This window comes from Enhydra lutris, unplaced genomic scaffold, assembly GCF_002288905.1.
Source record: "Enhydra lutris kenyoni isolate GAN:26980312 unplaced genomic scaffold, ASM228890v2 scaffoldscaffold52, whole genome shotgun sequence".
NCBI classification, from domain to species: Eukaryota; Metazoa; Chordata; class Mammalia; order Carnivora; family Mustelidae; genus Enhydra; species Enhydra lutris.
This window is the reverse complement of record NW_019154136.1, coordinates 7,465,070-7,486,028: the sequence shown is the minus strand read 5'-3', so window position 1 is coordinate 7,486,028 and position 20,959 is coordinate 7,465,070. Positions and strand designations below refer to the sequence as shown.

Genomic DNA, 20,959 nt, shown 5'->3' with positions numbered 1-20,959 from the left:
AAAGTTTTTGTTTTTTTGTTCTTGTTTTTTTTTTTTTTTTTTTTTTTAAAGATTTTATTCATTTATTTGACAGAGAGAGAGAGATCACAAGTAGGCGGAGAGGCAGGCAGAGAGAGGGAGAAGCAGGTTCACTGCTGAGCAGAGAGCCCGATGCGGGGCTCGACCCCAGGACCCTGAGATCATGACCCGAGCTGAAGGCAGAGGCTTAACCCACTGAGCCACCCAGGTGCCCTTTCTTGTTTGTTTTTAATTGCCTGTTCCAGCTTCCAGGGGCTGCCTCTGGTCCTTGGCTCATGACTCCTTCGTTCGTCTTCAGAGCCAACAGCGGTTGAGGTTTTGTCACATTCCATCACTCTGCTGGTTGTTTTGCAACCCTCTTCCCCATTTTTTTTTTCTTTTTTTTTTTTTTTTTTTAACATTTTTATTTATTTGACAGAGATCACAAGTAGGCAGAGGCAGGTGGGGGGGGGCAGGCTCCGTGCTGAGCAGAGAGCCCGATGCGGGGCTCATCCTAGGACCCCGAGATCATGACCCGAGCTGAAGGCAGAGGCTTAACCCACTGAGCCACCCAGGTGCCCTTTCTTGTTTGTTTTTAATTGCCTGTTCCAGCTTCCAGGGGCTGCCTCTGGTCCTTGGCTCATGACTCCTTCGTTCATCTTCAGAGCCAACAGCGGTTGAGGTTTTGTCACATTCCATCACTCTGCTGGTTGTTTTGCAACCCTCTTCCCCATTTCTTTTTTTCTTTTTTTTTTTTTTTTTTAACATTTTTATTTATTTGACAGAGATCACAAGTAGGCAGAGGCAGGTGGGGGGGGGCAGGCTCCGTGCTGAGCAGAGAGCCCGATGCGGGGCTCATCCTAGGACCCCGAGATCATGACCCGAGCTGAAGGCAGAGGCTTAACCCACTGAGCCACCCATGCGCCCCCTCTTCCCCATTTCAAGGAGTTCCCTGACTGCATTGGGTGTGCTTGTATAAAACAGGGTACAGTCTTTTTTTTTTTTTTTTTTTTTTTAAGATGAGACTAGCCACCTGAATTCCATCAGCAACCTTGATTCCCAGACGTCATGTAATCTGATGTGCTCACGGTTCTGGAGGTGAGGACGTGCACAGCCTGGGTGGCAGGGGCGTTACTCCGCTTATCGTAGGCAGGGTGTGCTTCCATTGTGGTGATAACTGACTCTCCACGGTGCTGTTTGCCCTGGCCCCTGCCTTTCTAGCTGTGGAGAAACCAGCACTTTCGGCAGGCGGTATAAGGAGCTTGGGTTTCTTTTCTGAGTCAGTGTAGTCACCCGAGACGTCTTTTTGAGGAATGAGATACATCAGACCTCTGCTTTAGGAAGATTCGTGGGGTTTTGTGGATTTGCAGGGGGAGAGGTCAGGAGGAGGGGAGTTGTGTGCAATCATTCAGGCTATCAATCAGGCAATCATTCAAGTAGGAGAGCGGCAGTGACCGTGGAGAGATGCAATGTTAGAGACTCCATGGGGTAGGTTAGGTGACTTGGCATCTGATGGATGGGATTTTGGGAGGGGGATGGCAGAGAGAAAGGACTGAGTGTACTACGGTGGGAGCAGCAGAGTTTTGGGTCTGGGAGTGAAGGGCAACAGAGGGTGGGTTACAGACATAGTAGCGTGAGGCTGGGAAGAAAGTGACCATTGCATTGGAAATAGTGACCTTCAGATGCTAGACCGGGACCCAACAGGAGATAGAATGTAGGCAGAAGAAATACTGCCTTGAAATAGAGCTTTAGAATTATCTGCAAAAAGTCTTAAAAAAAAAAAAATGTTGGGGAGCCTTGGTGGCTCAGTTGGTTAAGTGTCTGCCTTTATCTCAGGTCATGATCTCAGGGTCCTGGGGTCAAGTCCCGCATTGGGCTCCCTGCTCTAACCCGAGTCTGCTTCTCCGTCTCCCTCTCCCTACCATTTCTACGTGTAGAATAAAATCTTAAGAAAAAAAATAGGATTCCCTGCAGAGAGGGCTGCCATCTTGGATGGTATCACAAGGGAGCAAAGCTAGAAGAAAAAGATTCAAGAACAGAGCGTCGGAGAAGTGCTTATGTTGAGTGGATGAGATGATGAGGAACCAAAGGAGCAGTCTGAGAAAGAGTAGTCATGAAAGAGAAAGAGGTGGATTCCGTCAACACCCGTTTATTGGGTGACTACAACTTGCAGGTCCTGAAGATCTAAAGACATGTGCAGTTCCTGCCGTCCTAGAGGTCCTGGTCTGTCTTGATTGTTCTGACCACACCCACGTGGGTGTGTGGCCGTTACATCCGCCAGCGAGGGAGGAGGAGCACTGCGCAACGTTCCTGGGGAGTGGGACAGACGGAGTGTGGTCTCTACGTTGTCGACTTGGTTGATGTTGTTATTTCAAGATAGCAGATGGAGGACGCTTCCTCTGGTCATTTGTGTGGTTCTAACCAAGGGCCCTTCCCACCCTCTTGGCCACGTTAGAACCTCCAGATTTAGTAAGTCTCTGTTTCTTTAGACAACTGGGACTTTGGCATTCCTGCTTTGTCGTTTTGGAGCCTCAGCCATCGTCAGTGCTGACTTGTCTCTGATATCTAGGGTCGTCCCATAAGGTCCACATTGGGACGTGTGTGAGAGCACAAGGCAGCACTGTTGGCAGTTGCCAGTTATTGTCTCGAGCACAAAGACGGGTGACTAAAGTCACTTTGCTGTCCTAAAGTAACTCCTATTTAATTTCCTAAAACTGTCAACTTAAATTTGTGAAAACATTTTAATGCCCGGTGCTTTGTAATTGTTTCCTGGGTCACGCGGAAGTGTGTTCGTACACGCTCACTCCGGGCGTTGGTTAGGGCTGGGGTCGGTCGTGCCATGTGTGCTGCTGGCCTGCAGGTGCGTGGACCCCGTGGTGAGGGATGGAAGCGCAGATCACCGGAAGGGCGTTGTGGAACTTACTGCCCTTACGTGGCCTTGCCGTGCGGTATCTCTTCCTTAAACGTGCGGGAATGAGAATGCAGCTTTCTCTTTCCACGTGGGTGGCCCGCAGTTTCCTGACACTTAAGAAATGGTTTTCCTTATTTATGGAGGCGCTGCTTAAAATAGCCAGGAGTTGAATGCAGTGGTGACAAAAGTTTATTTAGCCCTTAGAGTGAGTTACTAGGCAACTGTTAAAAATGATATTATACAAATGGTATATTTATTGGCACTGAAGTGTGTTTACAAGATACTGCTGCGTGGTGCCGTGACCCCAGGAGACCCGCAGACCGTCTGGGACTCTGAGCGCATCTGAGAGGTCTCCTTGGAGTCCCGCAGGCTGGGGGGAGACGTGCACGCTGCTGCCGTGTTGTTTATCCGCACAGACTTGGTTTTTTTTACCTGTGCTGCGTGGTTGTGTGGTCACCTCATGTTAAGAATTACTATAAGAAGCGGCCCCATGAAATGTGTCCTTGACCCCATTTACTGAGAATGGAGAGTTTCCCCTCTGGGGCCTGTGGGAGAAATGGTGTACGTGTGTCCCCTCCACAAGCTGTGTTGTTAATGAGCTGCTTCACTTTCTGGATGCGAACATCTACCTCTGTTTGCTTCTCTAACTAGATGGCTAGGAAACTCAGCACCCCAAGTTCGGTTCCCTTGCAGCTAAACGTTGTGTCCGCTTCTGGGCTTTACCTGTGGACCTCATCTCCCAGCTCATCACCTTCCGTTTGCATCCCCCACTGTGGATCTCGCGTGTGTGTGTGTGTGTGTGTGTGTGTGTGTGTGTGTGTGTGTCTGTCTGTCTGTCTGGAATCCTCACCCAAGTCCCTTTTCCTCTCTCCCGGTGGAGGACGGCAGCGTCTCTTAGTGAACGAGCACATTGTGGTTTCTTGCAGGTTGTTGGCTCACAGCAGCTTGTGAATTCTCGTGTGTTAGCGGCATCTTCCTTTAATCTGGCTGCTTCCTGCTGCAGTACATCGGGACAGAGTGTATTTCTAAATTTAGCATTGTGGAGACTCGGGCAAAAGCGGCTGGTGCGCAGACCCTAGGTGAAGCTCTCTGGGTCTTTCTAGTCTGGAAATTAAAGTTCTGTCGTATCAGTTTATGAAAGAAAGATAAAACAGTTAGCAACGCTCTGGACTCATTTGATTTTTCTGGGGAAAATAAAAAGCTCACACCGTTGTACAAAATACCTTCTTTGGCTTGCAGGTCCTTCGAATGGAGCAGAAATTGTTGTTCTGTCTCGGGCAGTGTGGCGGAGCAGTTCCCTGAACGCTCTGTTGGAAGTGGGACCTTGGAGCCCTGCATAGGCTCCCAACTTGTTGAAAAGCAGGAAGTGAAAATGAGCTTACAGAAGTCAGAGTTCCTCAATGTCTCCCACTAAACAAGTGTAAAGAATTGGCGCAGGGGGGCGCCTGCGTGGCTCCGTCAGTTAAGCGCCTGACCCTGATTTCTGCTCAGGTCTTGATCTCAGGGTCATGAGATCGAGTCCCGCCTGGGCATGTCCCCTCTCTCTCACAAAGAAATAAGTCTTAAAAAAAAATTAGTGCAGAAAGAAGAGCTGTTTCCTGATTTACGGGAAGGAGAGATTGGGCACGACGTCTCGGGATCAGTTCCGAGCCTCAGCTGCTCTCTGTCACTAACCGCGAATACTGACGGCCTCCGGCAGCCCGGTCTAGGCTGGGCATTCCGTGTGAAGGCTCAGAGGTCAAGGTCCGGGAGCGCACATGTTCTTAGTGACAAGGCTGTGAGGTAATCGCCTCACGGACGGACTGCAGGGACAAAAGCAGTTTTGAGCAACATTTGCCCGGTGCCCACTGTGTGCCAGGGAGTGTTCTCTGCTCTGCCCATGTATGAATGGTGGCGTGTCCTCCTCGCATCATTGTGAGGCTTCTGGTAGTTACCCCGCTGCCCGGAGGAGGCCCCCGCCGGAGGCCCGAGCATCGCGGGCCCGGGTCACACGCCCAGCTGGCAGGGTGGCCGCCCTTTTCGCAGAGCCTTCTGGCCCCAGCGTCCGTGCGGTCGGTGCCGTGGCTCCGTGTTCACTGTGAAACCAAGCAGTGTGCTTGACGGAAGCGCTTCTGATGGCCCGGCGTGGGATCCACGGGGAGCTTGCGGAGAGGAGGCTGTGGACGGGTGACACAGAGATGCTAACAGCGCAGCTTTTGGACATGTGGGTCCTTTGAAAGGGTGCAAGGCTGGGGAATGCGAACGGTTGTGCGTAACCTGGGCAGAAGTTGGGGTGGGGTGTTCTTTTTTTTTTTTTTTTAAGATTTTATTTATTTATTTGACAGAGATCACAAGTAGGCAGAGAGAGAGAGGGGGAAGCAGGCTCCCTGCTGAGCAGAGAGCCCGATGTGGGGCTCGATCCCAGGACCCTGGGATCATGACCTGAGCCGAAGGCAGAGGCTTAACCCACTGAGCCACGCAGGCGCCCCTGGGGTGTTCTTTTTGAGCTGCTTGTAGTGGGCGCTGACCTGGACCTTGGAGGATGTGTAGCAGCACCCCTAGTGTCTCCTACTGCGTGCTGGCAACACGGCCTAGGGCTCGTGACTTCAGGCCCCTTGTTGGGGGTAGTAGAGATTACCTTAAAAAAAAAAAAAAAAAAAAAAAAAAGGCAACCTTAAAAAATTCCATTTTTGGAAAAGCCCGGGGTTGTATTAGTTGAAAAAGTCATTTTGAAGGCGTCTGTTTCCAGACGGGTATGGATTTAGAAAGCTGGATGTTTGCGGGTTTGCCTTTACAGGAGTTCTTCAACTTCTTTCAATACGGGGGAGACCGCGCTGTGTTTGTGTAAGAGTGTTGGCTGTTTTTAGTCTTAGTTTTTCATTTGAGGTTTTATTTAGGACATCCTCCTGATGGCCTGAACGTGGAGGTGACCCTTGGGGTGTTGTGCTTGGTGAATGGGAAGAGGGGGGTGTGTGTGCGTGTGACTGTGTGCACACGTGTGTGTGTCTTAATACTTAGTTCTTCATTGGCTCATCATTGACATCGGTGTCCCAAGTTTTGAGGTTTTTATGTAAGCAAATAATTGAATTTAATTGTTTTACAAAAGGGATTGCTTGCCGCACAGTTAACGAAACCGAAGGCAGGATAACTGACCTTTCCAGGTGAGCGGGGGAGGGCGTGTGTTGGGCCAAGGATAGACACTGAAATGTGAGCCCCAGGACCACCTGGCGTTCGGAAACTTTTATCGTAATTTCCGTGAATAGACAGTGTGCTTGACAATTACATTTAAAATTGTGCTTAATGCTCACTGCACAGTGTGGAGGCGCTGCTCTGGGAGACGAGGAAGACGTTAATTGGGATTCTGTTCTACCTCTCGGTGCACTCTGTCATCTGTAAACAAAGAACCGATTACGGTCACGTGAGGCTTACCTGCATACAGTCCGCTTGTGTACCTGTGCGCAGAGACTCCAGTCGCTGTTGATGGACAGTGTGATGAGTAAGAAGGATGTTGTCCTAATACTTTAATGTGTCTTCTTTAAATGTGGTTATTTTTCTCACTAAAGATTATTTCCTGCCCTTAAGTGAGATTTAATTTATCATTCTAATTTAAATAATAAATTCTTAGAAACAAATATTGTGCAAAAGATAGCTTATTAAAATTCGCTATGGGTTTGTCTCCCCCCCTCCAATTAATGTTGGATCTGGAGGGATTATATACTTCCAAGCCCAGTTGGGTCATGTCATCACCCATTATCCCACATCAGATTTTCACGTGACGAACCATAGCTTGGGCTTCCTGTGTGGAGTCTGTTCGCTGCATCATCGTGGGAGCCACGGACCCGTTGTTCCTTTGTTGGGAGTGGCGTGTGGTTGGCTCTAGTGGTGTGGGGTGGCGGGGAAGAGATGCCTGTGTCTGACCACACGCATTCAGATGCATCCTCAGAAGCATTGGTTTTGCTGGTGATAGAAGCCTGGAAATCTTGTTATTAGCATCATGATAGTTTTAAAAAGAAATCACGTTTATACGAGGATCTTGTTTGGTGACCGTTTGCTTTTTGAGTAGTTCATACTTTCTGGCTGAATTTGAAAACCCTACATATATAATAAAATGTCATGTTTTGCAGGAACGAATGGATATTAATTAATTAAACGACTTCCATGAAGAATAGATGAAGAAAATGGGTTTCCCCATTGATCCTTAAATAAAAAATGATTTCTCCCAAACATTTATTTCCCTATTCCCACAGTGCTGATATGTTTCTTTTCTGAGTTGAAAAAAACAATAATGACTTTCTTTTGGTTTTGAGCCTGCCCTTAGTTTGTTTCCAGGGCGCGCCTGTTACCTGCCTGCTGCTGTGTGATGGGCACCGGGCTTTCAAGGAAGTGGCTCCCAGGGATCGGGACGAAACACTAGACTCATTGGCTTTGCCTTGGGCACACAGAACTTTTGTAATTTTGTGTTTGTTTTTGCAGTTTTGGTTTTTGCGGTTCTGTTTTCTGTCATGGTCATTGTTCATGGAATGTCTGGATAACGATTCGTTGTGTTTGTGATGTTTGTCAAATGAGATTTAAATGAGTGCATGGAGACCCAGAGACTGCCCTGGTGTGCCTCTGTGGTGTCTGCCCCGTAGAGAACCGCCTGTACGGAAGTAGAGGGTCTTCAAGTTCTTAGGAGGAAGGAAGCTGTAAGGAGTGAAGTCCCAGAACTTCATACTGAAAACAGTAGTGGTGAGGATGTGGAAATCCCTTTCCATTTCTTCTTCTGAACATTTTTTCTCAGAACATCTTAACACCTTCTCATCTTCAATATCGTCATAAGACCGGGGCAGTAGGCACTGCCTCTGCTTTGCTCTTGCTCTTTTCCCGTTTGTCACAGTCTTTACATTTGCATTAATACGGCAACCACTGGCCACACGTGACTGTGTACACTTAAATTAATTAAAATTAAACAGAATATAAAAGTCAGTTCCTCAGTTGCCCTAGCCAAACATTTCAAGGCTTAGTAAGCACATGCAGCTAATGGGTACCTTAGTGATCAGTGAAGACGTAGTGCGGAGAGTTTTAGTATATAGATGAGAGGTGGTTACTCCGATTTTTTTCCTAATAGGTATTCTGAGGAAGAGACGCTGGAAAAAAATCTTAAGTCTGAAGAAGAGAGGAATTTCATACCAGGTGACTAGAACAGGGGATAAAAAGCACATGAAAATTATTAGGTGAAAGCTCATCATGTCATTTTCGAATATTAGAGATAAAGGCAGCATCTAAGCAGTATCCTGGATTTAAAAGTCATATAAAGAATCTGAAGTCAGAATGATACCAGATTTCGTGATGGCAGCATTGGAAGTTGGAAAAGAGACTGAGTATAGAATTCTGTACAAATAATTTTCCCTCGGAATTTAGAGTCCTTCTTCTACTAGTTGTGAGCTAAGAGTAGAGTAAAGATGTTTGTATGTATTTAGGATACCAGTGAAATTTAGCTGTTATATATCAGTTCTCATAAATCTACTAGGGAATGTGTCCCACTGAAATGAGAGAGTAAACCAAGAAAGGGGGAGATTTGGGATCCTGGGAACAAAGAAAATGTGTTCTCAAGATGTTGTGGTTTCAAGGCGGCACGAACTCTTTAACAGGCCTAATGCTGTCAATTACAGACTGGAACGGAGGCAAGAAATTTCAGAAGGTCTGATGTGTGTGTATTTGGGAGATGTAGGAGTGAACGAGGGGGAAACCCATAGAGCTGACAGATTATCTGAGAATTTTGATCATGTGAAAAATTGAAGCAAAGGATTGTGGACACTGCTGGAAGAATTACCAAAGGATATAAAGACAAAAAAGAAAATTAAGGAAATAAAAACAGATGCAATTAGTAACCCAAGAAACACAAAAAGGTCGCATAAGAAAGGAATCCTCATCGTACTGTATTGCTTGCTCACCAGTGTCCACTCCATTGTTATGATATCCGTCAAGTATAGATTTGCTCAGAGACGGTTATACTGTTGGGAAAATGTGGTAGGTTAGCGTAGGATTGAGGATGGAACTTAAAAAACCAAAATCCTCACCTAGGTTTGAGAAAATCAACTAAGTGATATCCAAAGCTGATAGGGCGTACCGTGAGGTTTTTCAGAAACATGGAAGCCATACTGGGGGTCACCGCCAGTAAAACAGACAGTTCCTAGATTTGAAAATGGTTGCTTGGAAAATAAGAAAAATCTTTAAAAAAAAAAAAAAAAAGGTGGCTTTGTGAAGTAGAATTGGGGATAGATGGTGTTATAAAAAGCTTGTAAGTAAAAGGAGGAGTCTTTTGCCTCACCTTTTGCCTCGCCTCGTTGTTTTACTTTTTAAAACAATGCACGTGTATTACTTTGATATTTTAGTGGTCGCCCTTGGCAGAATTGATACTCGGGCCAGATAATTTTTTGCCTAGGAAGGGCTCTGCTACGGGCTGCGTCCCTGGCTTTGCCAGATGCCAGCAGCATTCTTCCTCCAGTCCTGACAACTAAAAATGTCCCCAGACATTGCCCACTGTCCCCCGGGAGAGAGCCGCATTTGAGAACCACTGATTTAACGGATTTAAAATCTGTTGTTGAATGAATCACTGCCATACATAAAAATGCCATTCAGTATTGGTGTAACGCAGGAAACAACGGCTTCATTCCGCAGAACTTGAACCTCATGGCAGATGCAGTGTTCAACATTCTCTGGTTCCTCTTGCCAGTATGTGGCTTAGCCCCTGGCTCTTGGCCCGGGTAATTCAGGGCTCACTAAAAAAAGAAAGGACTCAGGAGGAAATTGCAGCTTCTCTGTTATGCTCAGTGGCTTCTGAAAACATATTTTGGATTTTTTGCGTTGTTTTCATGATGGTACAACTTGAGTTTCTCTGGGGTGCCAATGTTAATCATTATGGCAACTTGGAGGAAATACTGCAGCCTTTGGATATATTTCTGAGGTCGGTTGGCTGTGGGACAGATAGATGCATACATTCCCCCCCACCCCCCAGCATCCTTGTGCAAGTTCTTGGTTCAGTTTTTTGCAAGTGTTTTCCCTTGGAATTTACAAAGGAAGTTGACAGGAAAATGGTTCCTCAGATTTTTTTGACGTGGATGAAACCTCATAAATAATTGAATACCCTCATTTCACAGCTGAGGACTCTCTGGTCCGGAGAGAGTTTCTTATAATTAATTGGGAGCAAAGTGAGGCATGTAAATCTGCCCTTCTTTTTTTTTCCCCCGTAACTTTTCTTTTTTCTCTTTTGATACAATCGTGTTAAAAGGAATACTCCTGCGTCATGGAGACGGAAGGGGGTCAGGCAGTGGGTCAGGCGTCTGGCAAGTTGTGTCAGCGTTTTCACACAGTTCGGGACTCTGAGCATCGTGTGCCAGGGGCATGAGCCCGTGTAAGCTTAGAGAAAAAGAGAAAGATCGTGGCTGGCTCAGCTCAGGGGTCCCGGGCTCCCGCTTGGGAGGAACTCTGTGGTTTGTCTTGTGTTTTGGAGTCACCCCTGCTAGGACTGGGCTGTCTGCAGAGCCAACTTGCCTGGGTGGCCTCCTCTTTCCTCTGCCGGATGGGGCACTGGATGGGGCATTTGTGCTGTCCCCTGCCCGGCGTCCTGGCACTGTGCTGCACCCGTCCCCTCTCCTGACCACACTGAGAGCGTCATCTGATGTTTTTAGAAACCTCAGTGCCCTGTTGCCTGCCTTTGTTGCCTCTGGAACCACTCAGGCTGCAGCTCGCCGTCTCTGCCTTGTCGCCCGGCTTCATGGGCCAACAAGAATGCTGGCGCCTCTGTGAAGCCTCTCTAGGTTTCTTCCCTGTAGTGAGCATGGGCAGGGAAGACAGTATGGTTTCTTATCATCCTTTCATCTGCTGTCCTCATCTTCTGTATCAGTGGCCGTTATTTGCTCGTTGTTCCATGATTTTTGAGAGATGTCTGTCCCTAGATGCCAAGGATCCCACACCCCCCTGGATTTCCTCCTACCTCTCGGCACACCCGTGTCTCATCGACGTCGCCTCCCTTCAGCGTTCCGTCCTCGGCTAGCTGTCTTTAGACCAGGGCTTCTCTGCAGGGTGCTTGTGCCCTCCAGGGGATGGCTGGTAATGTCTGGGGTCAGTTTGGGTGATCACAGCGAGGGGAACGGATGTGTGGGTTGCTACCAGCATCTAGTGGGGGGAGCCCCCCTGCAGTGGAGTTATCTGATCCACGGCGATATCCGTGCCCGGGCTGAGAAAGCCGGCGTTGGGCATTCCCGTTCAGGCACGGAGCTTTTGAAGATCCTGGTTACGGGATGACTTCCAGACGTAACTCTGCAGCCGTGCCCTCTCCCGATGGCTCAGACTGGGGTCCTTTGTGACCTCGTCAGGAGTCCACTGATAGCTAGAGGATGGGCGTTTCAGAGTGAATACGCGAAAAAGTCTTGCTTTTCTTCTCCTCAGTCTGCCTACATCTCAGGAAATGGCACCACCTTCCAAACTGTTGCTCAAGCCCTGAAGCTAGAAATCATGCTGGGTTCTCCTCTCCCCTCCCCATCACACATGCTTCCCCCCCAACAGCCCCTCCTCCCCACCCCATAAGTCCACTAGGTCAGAATGTCTTAGAACCCTGTACACTGCGTTTCATGCCAGCACCGTGTGAGTCACTGGTGGTTCTCCATTGAGCAAGAGCTTCTCTGGATTTTGTTCTAAGCATGACAGGAGTCCCTGAAGGGTTTTTTAAAATAGCAGGACGATCATATTTTTTTTCTCATTAACTCTGGTGCTGGGTGAAGAATAAGGTGTAGTGGGGCCTGTGTAGGATCCAACTCCTTTCCGTGGGCTGTGAGGTCCTCTGTGACCCGGGACCAGATGTTACTGACCTGTGGTGCCCAGCCCACTAGCCCTCCTCCCTCCTTCTTGCCAAGGTGAGTCTCACCACAGGACCCTTGCACTTGCTTTGTCTGCATTGTGGCCTCTCGCCCCCATTCTTGCTCCCTCCTCAAAGAATGCTGCCCCAGGCCCCAAAGTGAGTAAACTTGCCCTGGTCACTCTCTCTTCTCCCACCAGCTGGAGTTGCAGTAGTTCTCTCATCCAACGTGACCTCGCTTTGCGTTTGCTTTCTAGTTTATAGTCCCTGCTTTTCCATCACCAGGTTCCCCTGCTTCTCCCTGCCGAGATGGGAACATTCCACAAGGCCAGGCACTGTGTGTCCCTAATACCGGAACCGCAATGAGCATCGTTTGCATTTTCTGCAAGACTGAATGAGCCGTAGTCAGTAGAAACTTGCCGAGTTGGGTTGAATGTAGAAATACCTGTGTTTTCAATTAGCATTTTTTAGGAGGGGTAGGAGAAAATGTGTCTGGAAAGAGCGGAGTGGATTTTTCAGTTCTCGACATTCCCTAGTAATAGGATCATAATCGCTTGCGCGATAATAAAACCGACCAGATTTGTGTGTCTTCGGTGGGGAACGAAGCTGAGGAGTCCGCGGCGGTGGCTGTGTGACGTCTGACATCGGGATTCTTCCGGTTTTGTCCATTCCCTGATTCAGGTGTCCTTCAAGATGTTTTCATGGATGCCTTTGCCTTACTTGGTTATTTTTCATTGACAGGTGACTGAGGACGGAAGTCAGGACTCGAAATCAACCCTCGAAGGAAGAAGGGCTTTGCCTACACTTGGCTCTGAGTAAGTGCAATTGTAAAATGGGTTTCTTATTGTGTAATAAATACTCTGTCAGCCTCTTTGTATTTTCTGTGCTTAAAAATTAAATGTTACTGTATTGGTTCTAAGTCCTGAAAATGGTGATTTCTCAAGATTTCTTATAACAGGTAATTTTGCTAGCCCGAAAACGCCGTGTGTCTGCCTGACGTGCTTCTTTCTGTTGAGCTTCTGGAAGTCCGAGACTTTAGGGAAGAGAAACGGAGATGGCCGGTACCATCTGCGCGCTTTGCAGAGAAGCGTCGTTTCTGCTCTTGTTTCCCAGATGCGTTTGAGGCCCTTCTCTCTCTTCAGAAGGTGACTCGTGACCAGCAAGGGCTTCTGACTCTTGGTGTGCCACGCGCCCCGTTCTCGGTTGGTCTCAGTGTGTGTGCGTGGACGGACGGGCACCACGTAGCCGCTTGTGGACCGGCTCAGGTCTTTCAGAACCACCTCGTCGGCACGGCCTGTGACGGCGGCCCCTGCAGCTGTGTTTTCCCTCGTTCTCAGCCCCTCCTGGGCTGTCCTTAGAGCAGAAACAGTCCAGAGTCCCAGAGAAGAGGCCTTCGGGGGCCTGGAGCTCTCTCGTGGCTGCTGCGTCACACCGGGTCTGCGAAGAGGCCAGGCGCCTTCTCAAATCAAGCACGTCCTTTTCAGAGCACTTAGTGTGGGAGATCTGCAGTCTCTGGGATGACCGTTCGCTCAGTCTGTTACCTCTGGAGCATTGGGGCGTACACAGAGATGTGGGAAATGTGTCTTGTTTTGGGAGGTGAGGCCTTATGTACCCATGAGGTGGGGGGCGCGGCAGACAGCCGTGGTGGGAATGGGTGTCCCGTGCATGGTGTAGACGGTCGTGCCGAGGGAATTCTGAGTAGCGCTCTTCTCATTTCTTTATAAAGGTTTTATATATTACCTGAAAGAGCATGTGCGTGCAGGAGCAGGGGAAGGAGGGAGAAGCAGAGGGAGAAGCAGACCCCCTGCAGAGCAGGGGGCCCGAGTGGGGCTCTGGGGGGCTGGATCCTGGGATTCTGTGATGGTGACCTGAGCCGCAGCTGGGCCACCCGGACTCCCCTGATTTCTGGGCAAGGCTCTGAACAGCATGTGGCCGAGCCGCTGAGGAGGCTGGACGTTCCTCCTGGAGGAGAGACTCCCGATGGGTGTGCGGGTGGCCGGAGTACAGATGCGTACAGAGGAAGTACGTTCTAGGCGGGGGGACGGACGTTGTGGGCAAAGGAGAGGAGCCGGGAACAGCAAAGCTTTTTTTTTTTTTTTTTTTTTTTTTTAAGATTTTATTTTGTTTATCTGACGGAGAACTAGCGAACACGAGGAGGGCAGCCGCAGGCAGAGGGAGAAGCAGACGCCGTGTGGAGCAGGGAGCCTGATGCGGGGCTCGATCTCGGAACCCTGGATCGTGACCTGAGCCCAAGGCAGCCGCTTCACTGACTGAGCCCCCAGGGTGCCCCACTCCTTTTTGTTTAATGGGGAAAGTTGATAAAGCAGCCTGGGGATTGGGGGTGGGTGACGGGTGATGGGGGAGCAGAGAGCGCGCGGGAAGGGCGAGTGCTGTGACCGGATGGTGCCTACGCCGTGTTGGAAGGAGACTTTGACTCTTAGTGCTGGGGCTGCCGTGTCTCATCGACCTGGAACGGCCCCGGGATCTGCGAGCCCGTCAGCATCGGAGGGACAGCCTGTAGACTGAAAGGGCACCGGACGGGCTCTCAGAACGAGCCCGCACGGGGCAGAAAGAACAGCAGTTGTGACAAGATGGTCCCAAAACACGTGTGTGCCAGATGTCGGGGGCATTTGTTCACACCTTCCCTGAGACGGTTTGTGGAGGGGACGCATGCCGGGGGTGCTCTTGGCTGGGTTCGCGGACTGTGCGCCCGCCCCCACGGTGTGAGTCCTTCCGCCAGAGCCATCCGTGGACCATCGTCATACTAGACCCCCCCCCCCCCGCCTCCCCCGTCCGCGACAAGCACCAGTCTACTTCCCGTGTCTGCGGGTTTGCCCATACCTGGGCGTTCTGTGGAAACTTTGCTGTCGTTCGCTCTGTTCTTTGGGGCTGGCTCCTGTCTCTCAGCGTAATGTTGTCATGGTCCCTCCCGTGCAGTAGGACACATATGCGTGTCATTCCGTTTTCTTGCCAAATACTGTCCCATTGTGTGAGTGGGGACATGTGAGTTCTGTGCGTGTGCTCATCAGCCACACGGTCACTTTGAACGCTGCTGTTCGGAATTGCTGTTAGACTCGCAGGAAGTGGCAGAGACAGAGCTGGGAGGTCCGGAACAGCCCCACCACCTTCCTCTAATGGGGAGTCACCATCCGAGACCCTGTGCTCTCACAGGGGTAGATGGATGCTGGCCCCGTGGACCAGATGCAGACCTTCCGTGCATCTCACCAGCGTTCACGTGCACCGTGTGTGTCTGCGTGTGCGTGCTTACACGCTCGTGTACAAGTGTCTCACATACACGTTCATGCAGCCAGCGCCCTAATCTGACGCCTGCTGTTACGTAACCAGCGGAGCTCCTCATGACGCTGCTTTAGGTCACCCTCTCCGAGGCCTGGCCACCCCGGGTCTCCATCTCTGGAGTTCCGTCATCTCGACAGTATCACGTGAATGGAATTGTTCGGAGACTGCCTTGATTTCCCTCGGCCTGAAGCCCTCAAGGTCCGTCCAGGCGGTGGGTGTCCGCCGCCACCGAGCTGTACTGCCGTGTGGGTGTCCCAGAGCTCATCGATCCAGCCACTCGTCCCAGGGTGCTCGCGGTCTTTCCCGCTGGGGCTGTTACAGGTAGCGCTGCTGTGAACATCTGTGCACAGGTTTTGGGGTGGACCAGATGCGTTTGAAGTCCCCAGTGTGTTCCTCGGACAGCCCTGTGAGATCGGTGCCCGTGTTGGGGTCCATAGACCAGACACAGAAACAATGTCATAGCGAGGCCGTGGGGCTTCTGGGGTCCCGTGGGGGAGTGGGCGGTTTCAGTGGCCTCCAGCTGGCCAAAGCCCCTCTCGAGCCGCTGTGTTCAGAAGGGACGGCCGTGGGGCTGGGCCTCCCTGCCTTCAGAACCCTGTGGACTGGAGAATGAGACCTCCTGGCCACCCCGAGGGAGCTGGGCACTGAGCTGTGAGTCTAGGGACGATTGCCTTTGCGGGCAGGCACAGCGGCCACGCAAGGAGCAGAGCCCAGCCAGCGGCGAGCTGCTTCCCCGTCGGGCGATGGCTGTGTATGGGGAAGCGGCGGCTCAAAGAGGCGACTTCTAGTTCCTTCAGCAGCGGGGCCAGCAGGAAGCCCGGGGGCTGTCGTTAGCCTGCGGGCCGTGGGGGTCAGGCCTGAGGGCTCTGCCTCTCGCTGTGGAGAACCACCAGGCTGCACTCTCTAGGACCAGCCATGCGGCCGTGCTGTCTCCAGGAGCTGCCTTCAGGGGGCCTGCTCGGTTCCACAGCGGTGGGGGGTGGGGGCGGATGAGCGAATCGCAACGCTAAAAGGTGCAGTACCCTTTGCCTCCGCGCGGCTGTCGCTGTTTCTGGGAGATCAGAGGAAGGAGAGGCCCGTGGGGCCGAGCTCGAGCCCGCCAGCTCTGGTCTCCCCTCTTGTTTTCATGAGCCACGCCCTGTGGGACCTCTACAAACTGGTTAGCGCCTTTGAGCCTCAGTTTTCTCCTCTGTACAGTGGGAACTTAATCCCTACTTTGCAGTCCTTTGGCATAAGACACGACGCTGCGGATTGTGTTGTAGGGCCCACGTGTGTTCCCGCTTCTCCTACTTCTCTTCTCCCCTCCCCACCCCACAGCCTGCAAGGGATTCAGAACGCTGAGATTCTCAGTGTTTTCTTTTGGGCTGTATGCTGTTTGCCCAGCGTGGAGAGGGTGTTTGTGTGTGTGCCGTATTCTAAACATTTGACGTCTGCTTTCTCCTTTATCTCCCACTGCTGTCCTTCTTGCGGTCTAAGTCACAGGATGGGCGAGCACTTCTCACCGGTTCCTCTTTGTTCGTACGGTCCACGAAGGGCACGAAGGACCCAGGTGCTTGTGATCGGGGGAGCCGTGGCTCGGAGCAGTGCTGCAGTGCGGACTGGAGGGTTGGTTCGTGTTGGAGTTGGTTAGGACTGGGCACTGTGGGGCGCTGGGGGGCTCCGTCCGTTAAACGTCTGCCTTCGGCTCACGTCATGATCCCAGGGTCCTGGGATGGAGCCCCGTATCATGCTCCCTGCCCAGTGGGGAGTCTGCTTCTCCCTCTCCCACTCCCCCTGCTTGTGTTCCCTCTCCTGCTGTGTCTTTCTCTCTCTGTCAAGTAAATAAAATAAAATCTTAAAAAAAAAAAAAAAAAAAAAAGACTGTGCATTGTAATAGGGAGAAGACAGGGACTCTGGTAGGTCTCAGCTGGGCGGTGCGTCGTGTTGCAGACCAGCCCCGTTGAGGGGGTTTCATTCTAACTTAGTAAAGCTGGCGCCCCAGAGGGGTCTTCCAGCAGGCGCAGAGTGCGCGGTAGGGGTGGAGTGGTGTTGCGAGCTGGTCGTACTGTCTTATCAAAAGCAGTAAAGCCTCGCAGGTGACCTTGGAACCATCGCTTCTTCATTTAAAGGCGTCCGTTCCGTGTGGATAATCCGAGAGCACAATTGCTTTTTGTGGTCTCCGCTGACGAAAGGTCCTTGACGAGTGCTGTTCCAGAACACGACCCAGCTCTGTGCCCTCCCTGTCCGTGTGCCGCTCGCATGGACTCGATGTTCTGTTCTTTCAAACGCCGTTTGTCTTCACCCACCTTCGCAAAGGTCCGGACATGCACGTGGGGCGGCGCAGACGTGGCCTCCAGGTGACCAGGAGAGCGGTCTCCTGTGGGACGCTGGTGCTGCTGCTCCGCGGAGCCCAGGCGAGCCGGGAGGAGTGCGCCCTCTTCCCACCTCACCGACTGAGAGTCAAGTGACTTTCTTCCCGTTGCAGTTTGACTCACACAGACATTAATTAAGTTCTTGATGAATTAAACTCAAGGATAAACTCTTGAAATTGACTTTCGGTTCCGGTGGTGACACAGCCAGGAAGGGACCTCCAAATGATGAAACCGTTCTTTGGTTTCTGACATTGTTCAGGATGGTCTCTTGGAATAAATCAGAACGTTGTTTTCCCTAGTATTTGCTTTGTAAACGCGGGTGGTTCCCAGGTGTCTCTCAGTTCAGGACATGGTTGTCAGGGGGGGTGTTTTTTCCCCCAGGGGATATGTGGCAAAGTCTGCAGCCCTATTTTTCAAGCCGTGGGGGGGGGGTGGGGACACGGGATACTGACATCTAGGGGTGGAGGTGGGAGACTGACAAGCACCCTCCAGGGCCCCGGAGGGCCTCCCTCACGCCCTCCCACACCCGAGAGTCACCTGGCCCAAGTGTCAGTCGTGTTGAGGTCGGCTGTTTGGGACATGGCTCACAACTTCGCGTGTGTACACTCCAGCCCTCGGTCCCTGTCCTAGTACGGACTGTCGGCCTTGGCATGGGTCTGAAGCACCGCGGTGGCAAGTTACATGCCTTGGGCCTCCTACAGTGACTCCAACGCTCAGTGTGACTATAAATTTGGAAAAGAAGGCTCTAGGCCTGGATTTCTATTCCTAATTTATGTTTTTCTTTGTATTAAAAAATAGTTTTTTATTGTGATGAAATACACGTATCGTGTAATATACTACCTTAACCACTTTAGAGTTTCACCTCAGTGTCATTACGTTCACATTTTTGTGCAATTTTCTGTCATCTTCTCCAGTGGAAACTCTGCCCCATTAAACATGGATTCCCGTCCTCCAGTCCCTGGCACCCACCATTCCACTTTCTGTCTCTGGATTTGCCTGTTCTAGGTATCTCTATAGGTGGCATCATACAATATTCATGTTTTTTGTTTTTTTGTTTTTTTTAATTTATTTACTTGAGAGAGAGAGTAATAGAGCATGAGAGGGGAGTGGGAGAGGGAGAAGCAGGGTCCTCACTGAGCAGGGAGCCTGATGCGGGACTCGATCCCGGGATTCCAGGACCGTGACCTGAGCTAGGCAGTCGCTCAACCAGCTGAGCCACCCAGGCGCCCCCACATTTGTCTTTTTGCATCTGGTTTACTTCAGTTAGCATCGTATGTCCCAAGTTCATCCATGTGCCAGCGTGTGTCAGAATGCCCTTCCTATTTGGCGCTGAGTAATGCTCCGTTCTGTGTAGAGCCCACGTTTGGTTTATCTGCTCGTCCACGGGTGGCTGGTTGAGTGGTTTACAAAGAAACAATTTAAAGTGGGATGCCCTGTGACTGGCTCGTCCCTGCTGTTTGGAGAGACCTAGCCAGGGACTGGATTCTCTTGGCGAAATTGTGCTGTGCCCACGCAGAAACTGCCAGACCGTCCTGCGTTCGCCGTCAAGTGCTCTTAACACAGCCTCTGCCGTCTTCAGAGCTACAGGTGGCCCTTGATGGACGGGTTTGGATCGTATAGGTCCACGGAGATGCAGGGGTTTTTGGGTAAATATAGTGTAGTTCTGTGAATTTATTTTCTCTTCCGTACGATTTTCTTTGTCTCTCTCTCTCTTTCTAAAGAGACGTGTTTATTTCAGAGAGCTAGACAGTGTGCACAGGCCAGTGGGAGCAGGTGGAAGGGGAGGGAAGCCGTCTCCGGTAGGCTCCCTGCTGCGCGCCGAGCCCAGTGCCGGGCTCCACCTCACAACCCTGGGGTCAGGGCCCGAGCTGAAATCCAGAGTCCCACGCTTCGCCCACGGAGCCACCCAGGCGTCCTTCCATATGATCTAGTTCACGGCGTTTTCTCTTCTCCAGCCGACTTTATCGTGAGAACACAGAGTGTGATACAGGTCACATGCTACACGTGCGTGAACTGACTGTTCATGTTGTCTGAAAGGCTCCTGGTCATTTTGGGGCAGCCGGAAGTTGGACGCAGGTTTTCAGCTGTGTGCGGGGTGGGGGTCCCTACGCCCTGAATTGTTCAGGAATCAACTGTACTCTGCTGAGATGAGCTTTACATGTTTGTTCCTCCTGCTTAGCTTCCAGAGCAGGAGCAGTGGAAGTATTGAGAGCAGTCGCAGAAGCTTCCAGAGAGGCACCCCTGCCCTCCCGCTTCCCACCATGCACTCTTGCAGTGGGATCTCCTTCCTGCCTCCTTCCTCTCTCTGACTGGACCATCCTGCTCCTGTCCTTGAACGGGCTTTCTTCCCACCGCCTGGGACCTCACGTGGGCTCTGCGTGTATGCCCTGTGGAGGCATCTTTGCAGTCAGCATGCCGAGATCTTCACATGAAAAGATGTTTGGTGATACTGAGACGCAGCGTCTGTCACTGCACAGGGCTTAGCACTGGGCTCTGACTTGGTCCAGGCCGGTTACCTACCCCGGTACTCGCCCAGTCCTCATCCCATGCTCTCTCCTTACGGGCGTGGCCTCGGAGCCGCCCTGAGAGAGTGCGCAGTCACACGCACCAGTCAGAACGCTTGCTTCGACGTGTTGGTGTGAAGGAGGACAGAACTGATGAGGCTTCATGTGATCATTTGTGCAGATAATGAGCGCTGGGGGCTAGGGATGGAGCCGGGCATCGAGAGGGCTGCGGCAGCTGAGATGGGCTTTCGGTCGCCCGTGGGAAGGACGGCGGAGGGCCAGCGCACAGCTCGCTGAAGCCGTTGAAAGCCTGTAGCAGGAGCCAGAGCCGGTGGAGCAGTTTACCTTCCTTCACAAAGTGCTCTCGTGGCATTGTAAGTTCCTCAAAATGACGTCTGCTTTTTTATTTCAAACTAATGAAGTAAGACACTCTCACCCACTTGTCGTTCTCTAAACCCGAAGAAAAGCTTCCTCTGTAGGGCAGGTCTTCCCAGCAGGAGGGTTTTTCCGGCTTAGACAGTGGGCTGCGTTTCATCTCTGTTATGTATTGCTGATTAATTTTAAGTACGATGTTAAATTTTAACTTACGGCTTCTTTTTAAAATTAATTTCATTATTGGGTTTCATTATTTCATTAAAAAAACCTCCCCGTCGTAGGCACCGTATTTGGCCTTTCATATCTTCTCTGTCTGCTTTAAAGACAATTTTCTGTGTGACCACATGCTATTGGGTTTACAAAATGCGGATTCCCCCAAGCCCCCAAGTTTCAGGTGCAGACGGCACGTTTGCCGCTGAGTCCTCTTCCCAGTGTTTGTCTCCAAGAATATTGTCCTTTCGTGCTCCGTGGCTGTTTGTCTCTGTCAGAGGGTGCAGGGTAGGGTATTAATCTGCGATGAAATGCAGATAAGCAGGGAGCAGATGGATTTATGGCTCTGGAAACCTCTAAACCCTGCAGCTGTGCTGAGTCGTTCACCTGTGAATAGAGAAATTCTGGACCGTGGCTCGCAAGGGCTGGCGCAACCTGATGGGCACAGAATCCATCACCTTGTCGGGGAGAGACGTCTGCTGCCGCCTCTTCTCGGGTT

At 50.9% G+C, this 20,959-nt stretch overlaps 1 protein-coding gene and 1 pseudogene across 1 annotated transcript in view; both read left to right on the top strand.

Moving 5' to 3' along the window:
* Positions 1 to 20,959, top strand: part of LOC111157131 (transducin beta like 1X-linked) — a 237,685-nt gene that overhangs the window by 95,347 nt on the left and 121,379 nt on the right. Inside the window, exon 2 of the mRNA XM_022518374.1 lies at positions 12,465 to 12,538. The gene's annotated coding sequence lies outside the window, so the exon portion shown is untranslated. The remainder of the gene's footprint in view (positions 1 to 12,464; positions 12,539 to 20,959) is intronic.
* LOC111157108 overlaps positions 1 to 20,959 on the top strand; it is a 70,316-nt pseudogene that overhangs the window by 17,547 nt on the left and 31,810 nt on the right.